This window comes from Equus asinus, chromosome 20 (genome assembly GCF_041296235.1).
Source record: "Equus asinus isolate D_3611 breed Donkey chromosome 20, EquAss-T2T_v2, whole genome shotgun sequence".
Lineage (NCBI taxonomy): Eukaryota > Metazoa > Chordata > Mammalia > Perissodactyla > Equidae > Equus > Equus asinus.
The window spans coordinates 88,763,063-88,769,228 of NC_091809.1; the positions used below are offsets into that span (position 1 = coordinate 88,763,063).

The 6,166-nt window shown below is 38.7% G+C and overlaps 1 pseudogene; it reads left to right on the plus strand.

The window, feature by feature from the left end:
- The first annotated feature begins 2,585 nt into the window (after nt 1–2,585).
- On the plus strand, nt 2,586–3,987 carry LOC106830184 (E3 ubiquitin-protein ligase TRIM22-like; annotated as a pseudogene).
- The last annotated feature ends 2,179 nt before the right edge of the window (nt 3,988–6,166 follow it).

Consider the following 6,166-nt stretch of genomic DNA (forward strand, 5'->3'; position numbering starts at 1 on the left):
TGTGAGGGGATATATCAGAGATTTTCATTTCAACCAAAACATTCACATTGATGCCATATAGAGTCTGAAAAGAAAGTCAACCTCGCAGATAGAAAACAGAATTTTGAAAACAAAGGACAGATTCAGATGATAAAATTTTTGTAAAAAAATGCAGCTATGATTAAAGTTCTACCTGCTTCCTGAATTTCTTCTTCTTTCTTTTAAATTTAAATCAGTTTTAGTCATATACAATAACAACAGAAAAAGCCTAATATAGAGAGGAAACCTTTTTTGAGGATATAGAGTCCACTGGTGACTAAGTCTTTGCTATTAAAGAGGTTAGGCTGGAGAGGGGGAAACCAAATATATTGGCACATTTCTGTCCAAAACAGTAAAGGAAATGATGATTATGATGGGGAAAAGAAAATGGCTAAAAGAAGTTAAGAATATGGACTGGGCTGCTTAATACAATTTGGAATTCAGGGTTTGTTACAATAGTTTCTAAGACAATGACCGAGAGGGTATAAGTAACATTCTGGACAATTGCATGCAAATAGGTGGGAAATAGCATGTTACATTTTAAACTTTCTCAGGTACTGGTTCCTATGGCTTATTTCATACTTAAAATTGATGATATCACCTATAGGTAGTATAAAGGAGGTGTATAGAATGAGTAGAGGGGAACCAGAGAAACATTTACCTGAAGTGCTATTTCCTTTACTTGAAGCAGAAGAACACACACTTCTTGAGGACTGTTATGAATTATTCATCTTTGATTCCCCAGAGCCTAGAACAATGTCTGATAAATAGTCGATTTCACCTTTATTTCTCTCTAGAATAAATAAAAGCATAATGAATTAAGGAAGTCTCTCATGAATATATTTAAAACAATGTAGGCCTCTTCTCTTCCTTTTAAATATATCCCCTCTCCACATACTTGAAGCATCTTTCTAACATCCTCCCATGAGTCCTCAAGGATTGTTGGTCTGGGCCTTATGTCTACATTTTCACCCCCATATTCTGACCATCTATATATTCACACCATATCAAAGAGTTCTAGGGGTGTGAGGAGGAAGGTGGGTATAATTTTGTAAGGTAGGAGGGCCTATCACTCCTTCGAGGGATGCCACAAAAAATAGGACATGAGTACTTAAATTAGAATTTCAGATAAATGACGTACCATTTTTTAGTAGAAGGGTATCTTAAATATTGCAGGGTTCATGCTTAGACTGAAAAAAATGCTATTTATCCAAAATTAAAATTTTACTAGCCATTTTTTTTGTAAATCTAGCAATTCTATACTTGATACGTTTTCTCTCTTCTCCCCAGGATGTTATTAACGTCATAAGAGACCAGGTATGGTCCATTTTTGTGAAGACAGAATTGTAGGCATGAGTGTTATGAGATCAATCAGAGTTTTTAAAAAAATCACAGAGCTTGGAAATTTGACCATTACGTTGTTTCAAATTGCTGAGCAGAGACGAGAGCTGTCAGTAATAGGGAATTTGGGTGGTGGGAGGTCACAATCACAGAATTAGGGCCAAGAGAAGCATAAGAAATGAGATGCTGCTGTATCAGAACTCCATAACTTCACTCATCTTAGCCAAACTTCAGTCTCTGCCTCAGCTCTTGTTTCCATATTTCTTAGATGCATGTCTTATCACAGGGAGCAGCCTGTCTTCTTTCTCTCCCAGGCCCCCAAATTATTCACAAGGACAGCTCCTTTATATTCACTTTTCTTCCTGAGAATAGAAAAAATAAGGTGGTTTTCTTTGGATTTCCAAAAATTAGTCTCAAGTCTTTGAGATTTTTGACTTTTGTCCTGGTGCCAATAATTAATCTCTTCTTGCTCACACACTTTAGCATCTTGTAGGGAAAATGGTTTTCTTATGTCAAAAGTTGACTACCCACCTGGCAGCATCAGAGTCTTCCCAAACACATGAAATTCAGACCACTATTAATTTGGTCATCACAGCTTCCTCTTTTCCAAATGTTTGTAAAGTGTCCCCTGAGAATGTGCCCTTAAATGTTAATCTCTGGGCGTCTGCACTGGGATAATAGGCTCAGGAGACCCTTCAGACTTTCAACACGGGAGTCCCATACATGACAACCTTAACCCCCCAGTTTCCAGGTTCTGGAGCCTCTCTACTGACCATCTTCCTGGGACCTCACATCTCTGGCCTCACCCTAGCAGAACCACTGAGATGGCAGTGACTTTGACATGTATCAAATACTTTAGTTAGAAACATCAGATACCTTTTAAAGCCACCATTATTTCATCTAATATTCTATCATTTTTAAAAGTAGAGTATGGGGATAACTTTTCCATTTTAGAAGGAAAAGCATGGAGTTTCTTTGAGGTGAAGAGCTTCCCAAGATCGCACAGAAGGTAAATGGAAAGACAGATAAGAGGATATTTCTTCTTGTTGCAGTGCCAGGGCTCTCCCTCTTCCCTCTTCAAGCTCCTCAGTGAAGAGGATTTAAGTGAATGAATGAAGTGATAGGTGAGGGAGAGAGTGGTCTAGGAGAGATGGAGGTTCAGAAATCTGAAATGATCAATTTTTGTCCCCTCTAGGAGTGAGATCTGAACCTTGAAAGAGACAAAAATGGTTTCCAAGAAACTGAAGCATGGATTCCCTGTTCCAGAACTGAGTGGGACACTGCAAGAGTTTCAAGTTGATATGAGCCAGGGGAAGGATGTGGGTGTGGGATTCTTGTAGTGTCAGAGAAAAATGGGGAGGGGTGGATGTTGTTTCTAGATGAGGGTAAAGAAAAGAAGTCGGCCCGACAAGAAGAGAGCCATCTTATGCTAAAGATGTGATCAGATGTAGAGGAGAACATCCAGGTGTTTGCCTTGTCCTCTCATCACCTGTTGATAGCCTCATGGGACTCCCTTCCCTGTACCCCCTCTAGAGAGAGATAGGTATCAGTGTTTACTCTTTTGCTTCTGACAAAATCATTGCAACTTTTGTATTTTCAGAGCTGACAGAGGTCCAATGCTATTGGGGTAAGAATAAATTGAGGTCTTCAAATCTCCATGTTCTGATCCTTTTTCAGAAGTTGTGGTTACCAATAGGTCCCATGATATTAGCTTCATGTATTCTTCCCCGAACATACATAATACAACACTTCTTAAGTGTCCTACTCATCTCCGACCCATCAACACCAGTTCCTCCTACTCAGCTCCCAGAATTACTCTTCATAACGTCAAAAGACACACCCGTTCTCTATCCCTCACCTGATCCTGTCATTTTTCCTAGAGTCAGTGTAACAGTAAATCCGGTCAACGCTATTGGAAGTATTGTCGTGTCTGTGGATCAGACAAGAGAGACTTGTGAACTCTTTTACATTAAGGAATATATATCCATGTGATTTTTCTGCTTTTGATGTCTTGAGTTTCCAATGTTTCTCATCAGGGAAATATCACTGGGAAGTAGATGTTTCTGGGAAGACTGCCTGGAACCTGAGGTTATATAGTATAGCAAGAAACCTAAATAGAAATAAGATCTCTGTGTCTGTTTTTGACCCAAATGTAAATCATCCAAATGTTTAATCCAGATACAGACCTCAATGTGGCTACTGAGTTATAGGGTTATAGAATTAAGCTGAGTAAAATGCCTTTGCAGACTCTTCCACTTCAGACCCCAAGGTCTTGACTCTTTCCATAGCTGTTCTTCCCCATCGTGTTGGGGTTTTCCTAGACTATGAAGCAGAAATTGTTTCCTTTCTTTTCTTGAGGAAGATTAACTCTGAGCTAACATCCACCACCAATCCTCCTCTTTGATGAGGAAGATTGGTCCTGAACCAACATCTGTTTCTGTCTTCTTCTACTTTATATGTGGGACGCATGCCACGGCATGACCTGACAAGCAGTGTACAGGTCTACACCCCAGATCCGAACCAGTGAACCCTGTGCCACAGAAGCAGAGCACGCCAATTCAATTGCTATGCCACCAGGCCAGGCCCATAGACACTGTCTCATTTTTCAATGTCACGAACCATGGGTAACGTATCTACTAGTCCTCTAAATGTCACTTTTCTCAGATCTTATCCATATTGCAATCCTTGGAAGTTTCCAGCTCCCGTAACTTGGTTCCTACAGAGCTGCTGAACCTTCTTCTTCCCTCACCTGCTTCTTGTAGTGCCCCTTACCCTGGGTTTCATCTCTACACCTGAACTCAGCTCCACCATTTCCACCATCTCTTCCTTGTTGTCTATCTTCTTTACTTTAGAACATTTACACATCCTTGTGATAAAAGGGTATCTGTTTTGAGATAGGAGAGATGCTTATTTATCATTTATCCTCTTGTGTAGTCTCAAAGAAAGACATCTAATCCCTTAAGAGAGTGCAGTATTGATATAACATGTTTGCCCCCCCCCCCCAATTTCTCCATATTTCCTTTTATCATTGATCTGAAGAGACGTGGCAAAGCCTGTCTGCCTCCATCCTTGTTATCTACAACAGTCCATAATCACCCTCCACCCACTACCACCAACTAAGAAGTCTTTGAGTCTCTGTCCATATGTTGCCCAGGATACATGGAATTCATCAGGGTGTCAAGAAAAGGAAAATATAAGCAATACATGTACCCGGAGTGAAGCTTTTATGTACAGAGTATTTGAGTTCAAATCCTGTCTCTTGTTTTACAAGATGTGTAATAATGAATAAATTCAGGGTTCCTTTTTCCTAAAATACAAATTGGGATTTATAATTATATCTAACACTTAGATCCTTGTGCAAAACGGTCACTCAGTGTAAAGCAGCTATTTAAGTGACCTGCACAATATAATACTTTCTCTGATGATTACTGAAAAGTACAAGCTCTGTCAATATCCTCTGCCTCAGATTTGTGCCCTTCAGAGGAACAATAGTTGATTCTACTGAAGTCTCATTTCTCAAGTTTCTAGACTCCACTGTCAAGACCACTCCAGTTCCAGTCTTCTTCTGTAGAACTTTTTACACCAAGGCTGGGATGGTTTTTAAGACATTTTATTGGAAATGGGTCTGAAAACTGCCAGAGCAGGGGTTTCCCAAAATCTGTCCTGCAGACAGAGCCATATCTAGGGACAGCTGCTTTTGTAAGGGACAGGCTTCTGGTGTTCAGGCTGTTTCTTTATGGTAAAACACTTGAGTATTAACCATGTATAAAATCTTATGAACTTTTATTTTCTTTTTTTAATAAGTTTCTAAATAGGATGACGGGTAGACTTATCCAGGATAGCAAAGCTACAAATTTTCTTACAGAATAAGCATTACAAACTAGGGAAGCCTGCTGCCTAGCACCCACATCAAGATATGGAACAGCGATAGCTTAACCTAGTGGAATGAAAAAAAAAGTACTTGGTCTGGGAATGGTATACACATATGCACTCATGCACACACACATACACAGGTATATATATTTTTATGTATGTAAATATATATACATAGCATATCATTATCACAGTTAGCCTCAAAAATGTCACATGAAGAAGGAATTCCTATCAGGAAGTTGAAAGAATATATAAATTTATGAGATATTCCCCAAGGTACCATGGTTAAAGAGTGGAGGAGGCAGGATAAGAACTAGATCTGGGTTTCTCAAGTACAGGTGCCCTTGCTGTGGTGTACGCCCCAAAGAAAAGTAGGAGCCAGATTCCCTATGATGTGGGAGGGAGAATGCAGGGGATGCTGATCTGCAGAAGTTGCCTGGAGCTTTATGGGAAAATCTCAGATGCCAGGAAATAGAATGTTTGTGGTAGCCTCCTCATTTCTGGCACATAAGCACTGATCCAGATTGGTGTTGATTAATTTTTTCTGTGATTTGAAATAATTAATGTTAAGAAGAATTATTAAACCTCTTTAAATATTAGCACATTTGCTTAGCATTGAAACAGACTAACTTGACTAAAGCATCAGAGATCATTTCTTAATTTCATATTTTTTCATAATAAATATTTCTTTTTTTAAATCTTCAAATATCTCTATTTAAACTTACAGATAATTATCTGAGTACAGAATTCTAATTTTTTTCTCTAAACATTCTTTTTCACTTTGCTATTTAATAGTCTGCTATCAATCAAACTTTTTTTAACTGTGGTAAGGACATTTCACACGAGATCCTACCACATAAGTTTTTATCAGTTTGCTGTTCAATAGATTTAAAGTTTCAGTTAGCAAGATAAATAAGTCTTAGAGATCTACTCT